Source organism: Herpailurus yagouaroundi, unplaced genomic scaffold (assembly GCF_014898765.1).
Source record: "Herpailurus yagouaroundi ecotype Mexico unplaced genomic scaffold, PumYag 190, whole genome shotgun sequence".
NCBI lineage: Eukaryota > Metazoa > Chordata > Mammalia > Carnivora > Felidae > Herpailurus > Herpailurus yagouaroundi.
The window spans coordinates 3,159,139-3,173,930 of record NW_024412421.1 but is presented as its reverse complement, the minus strand read 5'-3'; the positions used below and the strand labels follow the sequence as shown (position 1 = coordinate 3,173,930).

General features: G+C 44.6%; 1 long non-coding RNA gene across 1 annotated transcript in view; it reads right to left on the bottom strand.

Moving 5' to 3' along the window:
- Positions 1–883: 883 nt before the first annotated feature.
- The window catches only part of LOC121045257 (uncharacterized), a 47,303-nt gene continuing 33,394 nt past the window's right edge, over positions 884–14,792 (bottom strand). The window contains exons 3-4 of the long non-coding RNA XR_005797659.1: positions 14,102–14,172; positions 884–979 (exon numbers count right to left, since the gene is read on the bottom strand). This is a non-coding gene — a long non-coding RNA (uncharacterized LOC121045257). The remainder of the gene's footprint in view (positions 980–14,101; positions 14,173–14,792) is intronic.

The following is a 14,792-nucleotide window of genomic DNA, read 5'->3' as shown; positions in this document are numbered from 1 at the left end:
AAGGCCATATCCATTCTTTCTCATTGCCACATAGTATTCCATTATGTATATAAACCACAATTTCTTTATCCATTCATCAGTTGATGGACATTTAGGCTCTTTCCTATGACCCAGCAATATAGCACTGCTAGGAATTTACCCAAGGGATACAGGAGTGCTGATGCATAGGGGCACTTATACCCCAATGTTTACAGCAGCACTTTCAACAATAGGTCTTTGAAAAATTCTGATAAGTCTTTGGAATTGGGCTTCTCAGGGAGCAACAGAAAGTGTGGGGTCAAACTACCAAAATTTATAGTTACATGGTAAATCTTTTGTGAGCTGCCGGAGGGCCTCTAAGGGTACTGTGGAGGGTTTACAGATGGGTTCCAGACTTCCCCAGGATCTTAAGTGTTTTCATGTCTAGCCAGCCCACACTTAGAAGCTGAAGTATTTCTGGAAGAAGATAACACAGGCAGAATGCATAGCTTTATTTTGGAGATAATTGAGCTCATGTTCCCAGGTTTCTGCAGAGATAAGTCTTGGTTAAAATTTATTACCCCCCTGAGACTGACAGAGCCACACACAAAACCCACAAGCTTTATTTATGGACTTTCTTCCATGGTCAGAGAGGAAATAGTAAAATCCCCCCTCCTCCCATTTAGAGAAGTCAATCCTTGGTACCTCCATCTTTGACTCTGCCAGGGCCTGTGTCCACCCACCCACAGATGTTAGCTGCTCTCTCACCCCCTCAACCTCCACCTCCACCTGCTGTCATGTCTCAGCTCTCCTGAGTCACCCAAGCTTTAATTTGGGCTAATCTCCACTCCTGACTCAGGTAGGTGTGGTGGTGATAAATCAAAATGAGGACACAAGCTGTCAGTAATAAAACTGGAGAGACTTGTCAGTCTAATCAACTTTATTAGCAGCGAGTCACAGGAAAGTCTCCGGCAGCTTTTTCTCCTTTTTTCCTTAATTCTTCCCTTTAACTTCCATGAAGCTGCCAGCAAAGCAGATGCAACCAAGTTAGAGCTGAATTAGCAAAGAAGAGGTGGGGGCAGAGGAAGCTTCATGTGGCTCTCCAATGGGTGGCCATAAATACCACTGTGACCAGGGAAGCCTGGTTTTCTCAGGTGGTATTCTGAGGGTCTTCTCCCCCTGTGAATGGTGAAATTGTAGAGCCTTAGAGAACCTGTCTGGAGGTGGATGGGATGGAAAGACTCTATTAAAATTAACTTTTTGCTTCAGGAAAGATCTTTAACAAACTCTCCCCAAATAAGAGGGAGATAACATGTGATAGAAGTGGCCTTTAATACGTGGTGGCTTTGCAGCCTTAGTTCTAGACTTTGCTGAGGCCATGTTTCTTGCCTTGGGGTCTCAGACCTGTGTCTTTAAGATGTATCTTCCCTTTTTTGCTTTAGTAGCTTGAGTGGGCTTCTGTTTCTTACAACCATGGCAATCCTAATTAAGAGAGTATATTAAAGCACAGCATTTTGAAACATGCATATGCCAAATAAGTCTGCAAACTGGATTTTCTCTGAGCCTCAGAGTTGTACATCCAGCTGCCTGGTGGACTCACCCGATGGGGTCTTCCAGGCCCCTCAACTCAACAGCAGTCCTATTGTAAACATGGGAGGTAGAGCTAAAGGCCTTAACCACATTCTATGCTGTATCGCCTTTTTATATTTCAGATTATAAATAGCACTTCACAGAAATTCCTTTCAAAGGCTCTTTGGGACATGTGCAAGGGCTTCTCTGGGATAGGCACTAAGGGCTAGATTTGCCACTTCTATCTTCTTTACCTGTCATGCAGCCCAAGGAAACCATGAGCCTGCCTTCTCACTGGCACTAGCCAGGGTCTTGCCTTCCAAACTCATTTCCTCTGTTAGTCTTCCTGGTGCCTCTCTCCTTCAGACCCACTCCCCTCCTGCCTATACCACTGTACCACTGTGACTGACCACTTCCTTATTGCCTGACCACCCCCCCTCCAAGCTCAGGCTTGGCCACTTCTGATCCACCTCTACCCTCTGCTAAAGAGACCTCTGAGAATGGAAACATAATGGGGTTGTCCACTGCCTATCCACAGGCTGCCCAGTGCTCTAAGGGTAAATGCAAGGCCTTTGTGATCCAAGTCAGTTCCCCAACACAGATCATTTCCCTGTCACTTCTGCCATTAGCTCTCTAGAAACAGAGAACTGGATATAGTTCTCCACTCATTTCCAAACCACTATATTTTGACTCCTTGCTTTTGCACATGCTGTGTCTTCTGTTTGGAGCACTCTTGCCCTATCTTGGATTAATCCCTACACCTTCTTTAAGATGAGAGCACCAGCTCAGGTGTCCCTCCTATCTCTCTGGAAGTATGTGCTTCCCCTCTAGTGCTGTCCTTCCTACCAGTGTACCTGTTCTTCCACCAGACTGAGTTCTGTGAGGCGAACACTTGGTTTCAGCCACCTCTGTGCCTGAAGAGCATAAAACAGCTCTATCCCACTCTTAGCCCATCCTTTGGAGGGATTAGGCTTTACTTCCCAACTCCAACAGGTTGCCATGCGACCCAGGCTAAAGTCAGTCAGTGGAATTGGGAATCAAGCCCAGAACTTTTGTTCAAACTATTGGGGAAGAAAGGCTCTCTTTTCAGCTGCACTTGGATGAAAGGATATAAAGCTGGTGAATCTGCAGCCATCTGGCCACCCTTGGGAATTTACCCATGTGAGAATGGAAGCCAAGAGAAGGAAAGAATAAACACTGGGTCCAAATAGCTTCATTTGAGCTCCTAGATCCAGTCATGCATACTCCACTGGACTTTCCATTTCTCAAAATCAATATATTACTTTTCACTTTAAGCTTGCTTGAATTGTTCTCTGTCACTTGCAACTGAAGGAGTCTACTGATCATGCCAATAAAGAGCATGTATGCCTCATACTTTTGTGTAGTCCCTCCTACACTGAATAGGCTGTGACAAATAGGATACTGTAGATGTGACTATTTGTCACATCCAAGGCTAAGCCAGAAAGAGCCCTATAGTTTTCACCTTACTGCCTCTTAGATGGCACCAATGGGGGTGGGGGTGGGGGATGCCAGACACCGTACTGCGAGGACACTCAATAGTCTTGTGGGCCAGCCCATGTGGAGAAGAACTGAGACTTCACACCAAATTGCCCACCATGTAAGAGAGACACCTTGAAACCAGGTTATTCAGCATCGGTCAAGACTTAAAAAGATTGAAACCTCAGGAGAGACTTCAAGCCGGCACCCCCAGTTAACCCACTCCTGAATGAATGACCCACAGAAACTGGGAGAGATAATAAATAATTATTGTTGTTGGCAGTCCCTAAATTTGGGAGTAATTTGTTATGCAGCAAGAGATAAATAATTCACCCCTCCCAAATCTGCTCCAACAAGGAACCCCCAGCCCTCAAAGCTCCTCAACCTTTAAATGGTACCAGCATTTATCTAGCTTTTCAGGCTAAAAAAATATGGGAGTCATCATTGAATTCTATATTTTCCTCACAACCCACATCCACTCCAAGTGTTAATACTGTTGGTTTTGCTTCCAAACTATATCCTGAATCCCACCATCTCTCTTCATTTCCACCTTTATAACCTCAACCCAGCCACCATAACCTCTCAGCTCGACTGACATAATGGTCTCCCAACTGGTATCTTGACTTCACTTCTACACCCATATAAAAAGTTCTTTACTTACAGACCAGAATTATTGTATTAAAATTCACAACAGATCCTACCATGTGCCTGTTTTTTCTAGTGGTTTTTCAGCCCAATTTGAATAAAACACCAAATCCCTGCCTCAGTTCAAAGCTATGCATACTCTGACCTGGGATCCCTTACCAAAACCATCTCCTTTTGTCCTCTGCTATCTACTGTGACTTCCTTCTGCCCCTCACACTGGCCAAGACTGCTGTAGATCAGGGCTCTCTGTCTGGACTACTTCTTCTCCAGATCTTCATGTGACTGTCCCTCCTCCTTGCTCAGTTCTCCAGGAGTCATTGCTCATCTGCTTTGACAGCCTCCTCTACCAGTAGCCTCTAATTAGTACCTTCTCCACCTACATTTACCTCAACAATATTATTTTTTTCAAGTGTCTTCCCTGCCTCCCCCACAACTGAAATAAGCTCACTAAAGGCAGAGCCATGTTTCAGTATTCACTGCTATAGTCCTATTGCCTCAGTGAGTGTTTGGCTTATAGTGGGTGTTCAATAAATGTTGTCATCTGTGCAGCTGATTCTTGTTGCACAGGATAGACTTGGGGCAATACTTAGCTAAGTCATCTCAAAGGTCTGTAGCAGTTCCCAAATGATGCTTATACTTGTTCAGCCCAACTCTGCCCTTCCTTTAGCCAAATACCACCACGAAAGGGGGAAAACTTGCTTTCTCTTTGCAACTGGAGCTTTCCCATCATTGAGGCAAGGTAGCCATGGCTTATCTAGGGCTGATGGCTTCCTGAATGCAATACAACCAGTGTGGGTCAGAGCTGGGAATTTGAATTCCACTATGCCAAACCTGAGAAGACATGAGATGGAGGAGAGGGAGGACAAAAGGGCTGGCAGAGTTTGATTATTAGTGGAATTACCACAAAACAAATGGAATTCCAGGATCCTCACATGCAACAACTCCTTCCAAAGACCCGGGAAAGGCACTAACAAGGGGTTCACATGCCCAGATGTTTTTGTAAAGGTTGCAAAAGTAAGACACTTGAACTACATCAGTTAGGACTGCTGTTTCTTTCCCCTGCAATGTGCTTGTGTCAGGAGGTTTTGGAGAGTTATGGGCATTTGGGGATCTGCCTAAGAAGTTGGGTCAGAGTTACATTTAGCATGAGTATAGTGGGATATATAGAGAGCTTTCAGTTAATTTCATGTAGAGTAAAGCTATTGCCAACTGTTCTGGTGTGGAAATGGCTTCCAGGGATATTCCAGCTCTCACTCTTACTGACTTACCTAGCATTACAACATGAAGGTGTAAGGCCAGGGGTCATATCTCGAGAAGAACATGCTCAACACCAGAAGGAAGTGAGTGAAGGGACAGAGCTAGAAGCAGCCTGTGGGATGTTATTCTAATCCTTAGACAATGTACCATGGGAAGTGAAGGAGTTCATCCTCATTGACACCTTACCAAAATGAAAGCTTTCTTCTGCACAAAGAATCTTTCTATTCTCTCTATAGAAAAATCATATAACCTAATCACTGATGTATAAAGAAGCAAAGAGAATATGAAGCCAATACACATAGAGAATAAAAAAGTATTTTAGAGGTATACCAGCAGTTAATTAATACAAACATTACTGTTTTTCTGATATTTGTGCATCTTGTCAGGTTTTAATTTTTTTTCTTATTCATTATGAATTACTCTCTTCATTCAAAATCAATATTCACTTTCATACCTAAATTTGTGTTCTTTTTTTCCTTAAAGAGGATCCCTATGTGGTACAAGCTTGTAGCCACACCTGAAAACCAGCCTGGACTTGGACTTGGGTCAGGAGGTAGGAGAGGCAATGGAAGATTGAGAGGAACCCAGGGTGGGCATTCTGGGTGGGGAGGTCTGTTGTGGCCAAGAAGAGCTAGTCCTGGTTTGTGCTGCCGGGAACAGCTGCTGTCCCCTCCTCCAACACTGAAATCCTCATCCCTGCAGCCCTCATTTTGGGCTGAAGGCCAAATGATTTCCTGTGTTTTCTCTGTTCATCAGCTCTCTATTATCATGATGGTGAGAGCCACCCACTCAATAAAACAAAGCAAACAAACTCCCACAAACCCACAAACAGCTCTGAGTGCATAGTCCCCGATTTCATTTCCTAATTAACCAGTCATTCTCAGCCAATCAGATGATTTGCTTGTCATCCCATTCAGCTTTGTGGGCAAACAAATCATCCCTGGGTCTCAGACAATAGCTCCTGGGGCCAGAGAAGGGAGGGTTTGGGAGGGGCCTCATTACTCTTCACTGTGGCTTCCTAAGTCCCTCCTCCCTACCCCTCTTCTGCCTGTCTGTACAGAGTTAATAGGCTTGCTGGGCTGCCTGTTTTGGGACTGCCAGAGCCAAGGCCATGGACCAGGCCCCTGGGGAAGCCCCTTTCCTCTGAAGCTCCACAGTTCTGTCTTTTTCCTTTTGCTGTACTTGTTGGTGCCCAGGCTCTAATCAGGGAGGTGGACCCACAATGACTGCTATTCATGCAGAGAACATGAAGGTAGCATCTTCATGGCAAGCAGATCAGGGACTGTGGCCTGGCCTTTCCAGAGCCTCTTGCCAACACACTGGACAAGGAAGTGCAGGAACCCCAGGGAGAGAGGGAAAGGAGTCCTGCCTTCCCAGAAGGCTCATGGATGCTCTCAAACACTTCCTTGCCATTCTCCTCACCACAACCCTCTGCTTACCACTGGCTCTGCCTCCTTGGGCAAGCCACTCCCCATCTCTGGCCTTTGTCTTATCACCCACGAAAGGAAGAGGTAGTATTTTAGTCTCATAATGGTGGGTGTCACACCAAACCTAGCCAACAGGTATATTTTGAGGGTATTGCATACTGATTTGTCTTATTTTGTTTTTGTATTTGAATTAGTTGACAAAACTTTATAAATATGAAGACACCATTTTTTCAGTGTAGATTTCAGGCTTTGTTCAAAATACTCTAGAGGTGCCTGGGTGGCTCAGTCAGTTAAACATCCAACTCTTGGTTTCAGCTCAGATCATGACCCCAGAGTTGTGGAATCTAGCCCTGAATTGGCTCCATGCTGAGTGTGGAGCCTGCTTGGGATTTTTTCTCTTCCTCTCTCTCTTCCCCTACCCCACTCAGGCTCTCTCAATGAATGAATGATTGAATGAATGAATGAATGAATACTCTGAAGATCTGGATTTATTGGACCCACATTCCCTCCTGGAAACAATTAGCTGAAAATGAGAAGCTGCCTCTGAGAGATGTGACATGCCCTCTCCAGTTCCCACAGTTCCCACACTTTCCTATCAGATTCTACCCAACCCATTTCACTCTTCAACATTGTTTGTGTGACCCTTAAAGACATGTAAGTTTGTGATGATGGACCTTCTTTTGTTTCATATTCTGTAGTTTTAATTCTGTGTCCCTTCTGAACATTTATAAATCATTCTACAGGTATTTATTGACCCTCTCCCATTCTCCTGGTCCCACATTAAGCACTGAGGAATACATGGAGTAAAATGTGGCCTCTGCCTGGGAGAGCCTGAAGTTTGGTTCCAGGGAAATGGAGACTGGCTAAATAAGAATTCATGCTAATGAAAGAAACCTTTCTCCCTGCTGTAGGGAAACACAAGACCAGTTTAGATTCTCTCTGTTATGCTTGCATAGCCATACAGCTAACATTGATGTGGTATATGAGAGTTTTCAGGACACTTTCTTATCTATTAGATCTTTGAGACCTTACTACAACCTAGAAAGGTAGGTATTCCTTCCAGATGCTCACAGATGCTGCTGTGGTCTGAATGATTGTGTCCTCCCCAAATTCGTACTTTGAAAACTTAAGACTCCACGTGATGGTAATAAGAGGTGGAGCCTTTGGAAGACGCCCAAGGCTATTAGATCAGGATTGCAGAGCTCTCATAGATGGGATTACTGCCCATATAAAAGAGGCCCTAGAGAGCGAGCTCAACCCTGCTGGAATATGAAGTTACAACAAGTAGTCTGCAACCCAGAAGAGAGCCCTCATCAGAACTCAACCATGCTTGGGACTCTAATCTTAGACTTCTCAGCCTCCAGAACTGTGAGAAATAAATTTCTGTTGTTTGTAAGCTACTCAGTCTCTAGTATTTTGTTATAGTTGCCTGGACAGACTAGGATAGATACCTAGTGACTTGCTCTAATCCTCCACAGGTTGTGCTTTTGATACTCAGCACAGACAACTCCAGACATAATTTTAAGACTTGGCACCTGCCATTCAGAGAGCCAGGAGTGCTGTACCCACCACACTCTTCACCCTGGTCATTGGTCTTTGTGCTCTAGAAAAACAGCCCTGGTTCATAGCCTAAAAAGATATTGGAGAGGTATCTCAACCAAAGACAGAACCAAAATCTATTCCTCTGCATGTCACTGACCTCTTAACTTCCCATTTTCTCCCAAATCTGCTTATGTCACCAACCAGCACCTCAAAGAGCAACAGTCAGCCCCAGACTGCCTGACTTCCTATGGCCCAGTTAGCAACCTGGCCAGCCCTCTCTGATTGTGTATATGTGGAGGGATAGTTGTATTCCATTCCCATTTTGGACTGATCAGAGAATAAATGTCCAAGATCATTTTGAATGATAGTCTTTCAGTTCTAGAGAAACCATCAAAGTGATCCTAACCATCAAAGTGGTCCTAACAAACTGTAAAAGATGTGGGGGTTGGGGTCTATAGATCTAAGGGTTCTCTCTTCCTTGGAGGACATAATTCTGAATTCTCTTTCTAGGCTTCATTCCAGGGGTCAGAAGCCTGCTTCATGCTTGGCCGGTGACTGCCACAAAGATGGGCATGAGTGGTGGTGGTGATGGATAACCCCTTGACAGGCTGCCAAGGACACTATGAGCTGGGTTCCCATCTTTGCAGGCATGTATGATGCTTCTCTTATAACAAGCTTCTCCCTGGTTGAAAGTAATACATCTCCTGTGATTTAAGTGACAGGCTGTTGGAATTGTTTCCTTTGGCTTTGGCATAAAGAGGAAATGTGAATCCAACATGATCTGGAGTGGAAAGAATATATCAGATCCTAAGACTTGGGTTTTTACATCTGGGCAGAACTTAGGAGACAGACCCCATTAGGGACCTGAGGTTACTCACCTGGTAGACAATATGGTTAAGATACAGAAGTAGATCCTCAGACTCCAAATCAGGTGTCATTTTTCTCCTTCATGCTGTCCCATTCTTCACTTCTATCTGCATGTTTCCCTACTCCACTTAGGTGCCCAAGACCCCATGTTATTAGTACATTCTTCTCACCCAACTAAGCTTCCTTCATCAGTGTCCCAGACAGCATACCTTTTCTTTCTCACCCCCTCACCCAAAAGGATCTTCTCCAACTAAGGGGCACATGCTGACTCACTTTCTGGTGCTAATGTCTAAAGGTTACCACAAACCCTTACTCATACAGAGAGTCATATTTTCTCCAAATTCTTTCTAATTGTTCCCACATTGTGTGGACCTAGAACTGGCCAGACTTAGGCATCAGTCAAAGAGATGGACTGAGCTAAGGTGAAGCAAGAGGTTTCACTGAGCCAAGGAATGAGGGGAACCATATAGGATGCTAACGTCATGGGGACACAAAGCCAGAGCTCCTACACAGTGCATGACCCCAATAGGTGTTCAGTGCACTGTGATTGGATGAGTAAGCAAATGAATGACTGAGTAAAGACCTGAGGTGAAAACTTCAGGAGGAATGCTTGGAAGTGCCACATCTGTGAATGGTATAGCAAGCAAAGCATGGAGGGTTAGCACAAAGATATAGAAAATCAGGGTCGGTTGGTGGGGACATAATGCTGTGGCTACATAGCACCATGTTCCCTTCCTCTGGTAACAGACTTTGGTTTTCCCCTTTCTTCACTGCATGCAGTAGGACTGCCAATCAAGGTGATCCTGGCAATGTCTGGCATATCATCCCAACCAGGCCAATTAGTCCTTCTCTCTCATGAGAATTTGAGCCTTGAGCAGAGTGACAAAGGGACAGAAAATCCTGGTTGCTGATTCATCCCACCAGTGATGACTTGAACAGACTGCCCATCATTTCCTGCTGCTTTTTCCACCAGAACTGGCCTGGTTCTGTCTCCTCAAAGCTTTGGAGTCAAGCATTTCCTATGAACCACCTCCTGTCCTTGTAATGAATTTCTTTTTTTTTTTTTTTAAGTTTATTTATTTTTTGAGAGAGAGGCAGTGCAAATGGAGGAGGAACAGAGAGAGAGGGAGAGAAAGAGAATCCCAAGCAGGCTCCACATTGTCAGTGCAGAGCCCAAAGAAGGGCTTGAACTCACAAAACCATGAGATCCTAATTTGAGCTGAAACCAAGAGTCCGGTGCTTAACTGCTTGAGCCACCCAGATGCCCCATGAATTTCTTTTTTAAATTTAGATTAGCCAGAGTGATTTCTGTCATTGGTAACCAGATAATCCTAAATAATATAAGATCAAAGGTCAAGAATGTTGGAAGTGGCAGGGTCTTAGACAGTTTCCAAGGTATCTCTCTAGAAATTATGGTTTACCATGTGCCTGATGTGTGGGAGAATCTGCCTGGTTTTGAGACCAGGAGAAATGACACCAGTAAGTCCCTCCCCAAGAATTGCTCATAAGCAATGAGTCAGTAGGGTGGGGGCAGCCAGTGAGAGCTTTCTCCAGGACATTTGTGTCTCCAGACTCAAAGCCTCAGGCCCACCTCAGATCCACTGGGCCAGGACATTCCTAAGAGGGGCCTGGGATACTCAGGGGGGCAGCACCGATGGGACATAAATGCCTTCAGTGTAATAACCACAGCAAGAGATTTTCCTTCTGCTTCCACCAGAGACTGACAGCCCAGCCAGCAGGACGTGCAGGTTCATATAAGAAACTACTTGACAGGTTTCTCCAGGAAATTCTCTCTCCAGCTCTCTCTTTATCAAGTAAAATCCTCCCACACCTTTGTCAGACAGCATTTTTAAAGAGCATGGCTGCTTCATTGTCCCACTCCAAGGAGCTCTGAAGTCTCATTTGAGAGAAAGACTAAGACAGAGAAAGAGGGAAGGAGACAGGGAGCAAGAACGAGGAAGGGCAGGTGATGGGGGAGGGAGTCAGACTCTGAGCATCACATCAAGTCTCCTCTGATGATGGACCGGACAGGAAAGGAACTGGAGAAATGATTCAGTTGGACAGGGAAAAGCAGCCAGTTCACCTAATGAGCTAAAGTCATTAGCAGAGTGCAAGAGTCAGGAGGTGCATCCACTTGGCTTTTTGGCTCCCAGGGCCGGAATCCTGTTCCAGCCCCTCACCAAGATTACATAGGATTAATATTAGGATACAGGGCAGAATAGAGAAAGCTGGCCAGCTCCACTTTAAGACCCAGGATGGATACAGGGGGTTTGGGGACAACTCCAGCAGCTGGATCTTATGTTACTCCCTCACTAGGGCTACCCTTTACTCCCTAGCCCCAAGTGTCTCCCATCACATATCATGAGATATGTGATCTCATCTCTGCCCCCACCATTCCCACTGCCACCACCTTTTGTTCTCCCTATGCTTTCTGTCCCTTCATGTCTTTCACTCTTTTCTCTCTGTGGCTCTTTGTCTCACACTCCACCTTCTACCAACTTCTCAGTTGTTACAGCTTAAGTTCAAAGTCCTCAAAAGGGAAGCTATGATAGATTTATCCAATGGTCATAAGTATAGGAAACTCTGACTTGCAGGACTTGCACACCAAACTTTTTTCTGGTTTGCTGGCCTGCCTGGGGACTGGCTCCCCCCTGGCTGATCCAACCAGCTACAGCCAGGGTAGCTGGGTCATGTGGTATAGGACAGGTCAACTAGCTGGAAATAACCTTCAGAAGAAGGTGAGGTGGGACTGCCTGGGGCTGTGTAACTGGAGGCCGGTGTGCTCTACCTGTCAGTCACTGTTGCAGAGACCCCCACCCAGTGGGCACCAATCAGTGACATCAAGACCCAGAATAGCCATGGTGCTGGCACAGCAGCCACTGGCCAGTGAACAAAAAAAGTCTGAACATGCAAAGACAGTCAGTCATCTGAGATGTCAGAACTGTAAAAGACCAAAAGGACCAGTCAGTCGAAATTTCTCCTTTTAATCAAGTGGCCATTTAAACCTGCAGATTAGGTGAGAGGAACAGCCAAGGCTGGAGCTTCTGATCTAAGCAAGCAGATGATGAGAAGAAGCTGCCCACTCTGGCTTCAGGGTCCTCGTCTATACAATGGGATGATAACAGTGCCAACCACATGGGGCTGCAGAGAGAGGAGGTTAAGATCACATACAGATGGCCTGCTCAGCATCTGGGCCACAACAAAGGCTCCATTTGGTTAGTCTTTTTAAAGTGATTTTCATCCACATTAAAATAATTTTTATTTCAAATTTAATATTTTATGAAAATGGTGATTAATACTATTAGCCAGGCCCATCTCTCAGAGAAACAGATCTGAGCAGAGTGGGAAATAACTCAGAAAGAGACTCCACCAAGAACGCAAACCTCAGTCGGCCTCTCCATCCTTCCCTTTGTTCGCACCAAGAAATCCCCCCTGTTGGGGCATATGAAGAAGGTTATAACAAGAGTCACATTGAAAATTATTAATCCTCTGTTTTCAGCTGTTGCAAGGTAATGTTCTTCTTACCGAGTTGCCTGAAGCCAAGTTGGCTGACCTCTGGGGTAGGACTTTTCCACTGCAGTGACAGTGGCATTCTCCTGGAAGAGGAGCAGCCTCAAGCTACAAGAATGGGGCCAGGGGTCCCTCCCACTGGGCTACATTGTGTTTCCTCCTCACTGTGTCCTGACCAGATGACAGCCACTGACAGATGCTGGAGGTGGGGATGGTGGGTGGCAGCAGAAATGTTGCTAAAAAACTAGCAGCTCTTGGTAGTGGAGGCACTTTCTAGAAGCTATGTTGGCATTGCAGACATGGAGAATGGTCAGTCTGCCCCCTTCCCTATAGCACCAGAGGCTGTTAGAAGAGGGGATCTTAGATTCTTTACTGCTAACCCTAACCGGTTGCAAAGAAAACAGTCTTCTTCAGCATGTTTTTTCTATGAAGCCAGGTCCCTTTCTTTTCTATGTCTTCTTTCCTTCAATCATTCTCTTCCCCTATTTCCCTGTCCCTTTATGTCCTCTGGTTTTTAACTGAGTTGACTTGTCTGCAGTCCCAACAGAGGCATAGAATCCAAGAGCAGAACCTCTTCATGCACAAGAGAAGCCTGAGGCCCAGAGAGAGGAAGGAACTTGCCAAGGTTACACAGTAAGTAGTGACAGAGATGAGGTCTTCAGGTAAGGCCCTGATCTCAGGTGCATCCCCCAGCAGGAAATGTGCCTCATCTGAGTTCTACCTAACACTACTTCTGCTCAATGCTAATAGGGATGAAGTCCAAGTGAAGAGGTCTGTGGCCAATTATCATGGGTAGCCCTGGGGTTGGACAAGGTTAAACATGCTTGCTTGGTGCAGGATTTCTCAGAGCCTTTGATATGTTATGGTACATAGGACATTAGGGTAGTTTAAGGAGGGAGGTATTCTGGGACATACAGTATTTTCCAAACTTATTTGACCTTTCCCTTTTCCAGTGACCATCTTGCAGCCCAACATCCAGCAAACCACATTGGAATACAGCGTGCCACAATGATGGTGCTTCATGACCCAGCCCCAAGAATGGATACCCCTTTTGAAGTGTCTACCCAGAGGAGAAGCACCTCCATCCACACCAAGAGACTGGGCTGTGTTCCTGGAAACATGAGCCTTTATAAGTGAAGCTATAGTGTAAAACAAATTCAAACATAAAAAAGCTTTTTCTTTCACCTGATTTTTGTTCTGGAGCTCTACATTTAATGAAATATTTAATGAAATATCAGGGTGGAAGGGGCAAAGAGAGGAAAGGTTGCGCTGCTCCCAAGAATACACCACATTTCAGTCCAAAGCAAATTAAGTCAGGGGCTCTTTAGACTCAAGTCCCGGGATGAGAAGCAGAGAGTAGGCTAACGGGTTCTGGGCTGAGCCCCAGCCAACTGTGGTAATAAAACACAGCGCATAGACATAGAGGCTTTGGAACAAAAATACCTTGTAGCTATTATACTCACGAGTCTCTCTGCCCATCTGCACACCCCCTCTTCCATTCTTTTAATCTGGAGCTACTGAGAATCAGTATTTTTCTCACCTTTGTAATATGAGAAACAAGTTAATTAAAATCAATCCCAACTCCAGTCTCAGAGCGTCCCTGCTTTGGCTGCAGATCCATCAACAGTGTGTTTTGATAGCAGTGCACGAAGGTGGTTATTCGGAGACACTGATAATTGCATTAATTTAGGAGGCATTAGCTAAGCCCTACAATTAATTACACAGGGAGCAGACAGAGCTGTAACCCACCAGATCGCTGAATGAATAAGATAGAAACGTCAGCTCCTTTTTATCCAGATCCAAACACTCAGAACACTCAAATAACCAACCTGTTTTCACTGCTCGCAGATGTCTTAACAGTGACCTTGAGACACTGAGGCCTTGAAGGTCTTTCTGAATCCTGAAAGAGAGATTAGAGGGCTATTTGAATAATGTTCATGTTAAGGGAATTTTATTGGACTCCATCTTTTTGAAAGCTGCTCATTTATGAGGGATATTTGTGACACATCTCATGGAATCAGAATCTCTAGCTAATTAGTTTTGATCCCATTTCTTCATTCCTTGACAAATCTGAGATGAATAGAAATTAGAAATCCTCTCTCTCCCCACCTCTCTCTTTCTAACCCCTCCCCACTTTTCACAATACACACACACACACACACACACACACACACACACACAGATTAATGTATATGCACATACCTTTCCTATTAATATAAAAATTACATACATGTACAGTTAACCCCTGAACAATGTAAGAGTTAAGAGCTCTGACCTCCTGCACAATCAAAATCTGTGTATAATTTTGAATCCCCAAAACTTAACTACTAAGAACCTATTGTTCACCAAAAGCCTTACTGATAACATAAACAGTCAATTAACACATATTTTGGATGTTACATGTTTTATACATCATATTCTTATAAAAATGTAAGATAGAGAAAAGAAAATGTTATTTAAATAATCATAAGGAAGGTAAAATACATTTACAGTACTGTCCTGTATTTATTAAAAAAAAAG